Source organism: Triticum urartu, chromosome 7A, assembly GCF_056163025.1.
Source record: "Triticum urartu cultivar PI428250 chromosome 7A, HENAU_Tu73, whole genome shotgun sequence".
NCBI classification, from domain to species: Eukaryota; Viridiplantae; Streptophyta; class Magnoliopsida; order Poales; family Poaceae; genus Triticum; species Triticum urartu.
In genome coordinates this window covers 610,325,489-610,328,460 of record NC_141879.1, presented here as the reverse complement: position 1 = coordinate 610,328,460, position 2,972 = coordinate 610,325,489, and the positions used below count along the sequence as shown (strand labels likewise).

Genomic DNA, 2,972 nt, shown 5'->3' with positions numbered 1-2,972 from the left:
ACTCCCTACTCACATTTTTCTTTATTCACTCTATCCTGTATCGAGGGGCCAGAGCATGCAACAAACTAAAAATCCATCCGTACGCATGTGGCAACTTGGACTTCATCATTCAGCCCTAGTCCAGTGGGTTCAACCTATCTTATCTGTCAGATGGTCACCAACCTATGTCACACATATCATCTCTCCGTGTGTGAGCATTATAAAATGCAACATGTCGTCCATGGCCAAAGGATAATTATGACATCCAAAATAATTTGATGTTGTAACATTTGAAACTGCTTTGCAAGATTTAAAGAAAAAAGATTCATATCACATAATAGTATCTCAAAGATAGCAATCTACAATACTTTAAGCCTGATCAACCAAGACAAAATATTGCTACAATAATTTGCTAAGTATATTAGTCTCAAAGCATATCACAACCAGGAACTGATCAAGAGAACTCACATGAAAAAGGAAACACAAAATAAAAATGCTTAATACAGAACTTGCATGCATAAGAGAGTTATATAAAAGTACATACAAAATGATCAGGGTTCAAAGAAATCATCGTCCTTCCAGCATCGGCCTTGTGAAGTTGCATGGCCTGCGACCGTCACAACTGATAACTCTAAATTGTGAAAGATGCGACGACTGGGCTCATACCAAATCCCCCAACCACCAGCACAATACACCCTCCTTCCAGCATCGGCCTTGTGAAGTTGCATGGCCTGCGACCGTCACAGCTGATAACTCTAAATTGTGAAAGATGCGACGACTGGGCTCATACCAAATCCCCCAACCACCAGCACAATACACCCTCCTTCCAGCATCGGCCTTGTGAAGTTGCATGGCCTGCGACCGTCACAGCTGATAACTCTAAATTGTGAAAGATGCAACGACTGGGCTCATACCAAATCTCCCAACCACCAGCACAGTACACCCTTATTTTAGTTGTTTGCTCAAAACATATGTAACAACGATACTAATTCTGGGGTTTTCGCTTCATCCATCTGCTCACCTAAGAGAACATCAGACAATCACTATTTTATACATAACTGTCTGATATGTTCAGACAAAGGGGGGAAAGTTGAGCCTGTAGAGAATTTGTAGTATATTTAGACAAAATGAAAAAACAATGAACAATACTTGCAATTTGAACTCAGCAAAGAAACAAAACGTACAGTAAAAGATACTTTGAAATCATGTGTGTAGAACGGGTGAATGCACATGTATGCACACACACGCGCACACACACACAAAATTAGTACTGGACCTCTTGTAACTCAAGGTCTTACAACCCTAGATAACACACAACCATGCACCTGTGGCGTTCTTCAACGGGACAACTTGTCTTCTATTGGCAGTTTGGCACCACCGAGGCAAACAAGAATTGTGTGCAAAAAGCTAAGTAATGGCATGGTGCCATGATGTTTGGCTAAATTACAGAGGCTGTCCGTGCAGTCAGAGCAACAGAAAATTGTTCATGGACATACGACCAGTTCTAGATCGATAGTCTTCCCTGAAGCCTGCTCCATGACTAATTTATATATTGAGAGAAATTAGCATGATTTCTTTGAAACAAACTAACACAATAATAGACTTGATGGCCTCACCTTCATCGTCAGTGACACCTCTGCGAGGATGCCCTTTTTTTTAGATCTTGAGTAGGAAACTACTCCAGAGGATATACAAATTCAGACATCATCAGTGGACAGAGTTTATCCGGGACGTTTGCGATGATCTCCTGGTCGCTACATTTCTGGTTGCTGAAAAAACTGAGAGTGCTTGTTTAATATCCTTGATCAGGGCATAGCACTGTGATCTGGATTGGTCTCCCGCAGCTAGCTCTTTTATGATTGCATGGCAATCCATCTCCAGGATCAAAGGCCCGCTGTAGTATTTTGCAAGAGCCTGCAGTCCGGCGAGGGCAGATTTTGCCTCGGCCTCCTCAACACTTCGACTGGGGGTCAGCATTCTGCATACAGAGACGAAAACGTGGCCCTTGTTGTCCCTGGCAACAGCGCCAACCTGCGTGGCTGCCCTCTATCCTGAAATCTGCAAGGAAAAACAAAAATAAAATCAGAGACATATTAGAACGAGATTATCTCGCGAAATATGCACCTAATCTAACAAGAAGTAAACTTAGAAGATCCATCTCACACATACTGATCGTCTTCAATGTTCAATTGTTCAGTTTGGCACTGGGCGCCGCCGGGAACGAGTAGCTCACCACCGTCAGAAATCCTCCGCGCCCGCAACACCTGGGCCTACTCATGCCAGTCCTGCAGTTGGAGGTTAAGAACCAGACCAGCACAAAAGGGAATCAACACCAACAGAGAAAACAAAGTAACTTACTATATCGAACAGACTCGGATATGGCAACAACCGTCACTATCATCTCTGTCTCCGGCGGCTGCACGGCCAGATCTGAAGGAAATACACCGACGAAATCTTGAATCCAAATCCAATTGATTCAGACCCTAATTACATGCACAACTATACAAGGGTAGGGATCCTTGCCCAACTCAAATCCCGCGTTCACCGGGGAAGAGAGGGGAGAAGTCGACGGCGAGAATTTGGGAGGGTACTCGAAGCTCCTGTTTCTTTCGGGAGAGAGGCAGAAACAAGAACACATTGTGCGGGGTGTTGTGTTCTGGATATCTCTGGAATTCCATACTACGTGCAGGATGCTTTTGCAAAATGTACAAGTGGGACGCTCGGGGACAATTCGTGTGAGTTTCAGCATTATGTTTTCGATCGGACGGTGCAGATGGCGTGAAGGCAGGCACGCCATCACCACCAACTCGCATTTTTATAAAAGTAGAGAGTACAGATAAAATATATTAAATGTAGTATAACATGTTCATAATTACAACATGTGTATCACTGTTATATATATTCACACATGTGTCGGTTTGAAACACTATGATAAAATTTTCAAATATCCGAATTCGCTTTTTATAATGAAGTATATATGATATTTATTCATC

General features: G+C 42.8%; 1 long non-coding RNA gene across 4 annotated transcripts; it reads right to left on the bottom strand.

Annotated features, from left to right (window-relative positions):
- Nucleotides 1–297: 297 nt before the first annotated feature.
- Nucleotides 298–2,669, bottom strand: LOC125510357 (uncharacterized). Of its 4 annotated transcripts, none has more exons than XR_015611463.1 (4): nucleotides 2,338–2,669; nucleotides 2,149–2,264; nucleotides 1,596–2,037; nucleotides 298–1,075 (listed from the first exon to the last, which is right to left on the bottom strand). It is a non-coding gene; the product is annotated as an uncharacterized LOC125510357 (long non-coding RNA). The 4 variants fall into 4 exon arrangements; XR_015611461.1 differs by having other exon boundaries at nucleotides 298–1,000; nucleotides 2,338–2,668; XR_015611462.1 differs by lacking the exon at nucleotides 298–1,075 and adding an exon at nucleotides 1,108–1,519.
- Between the last annotated feature and the right edge of the window lie 303 nt (nucleotides 2,670–2,972).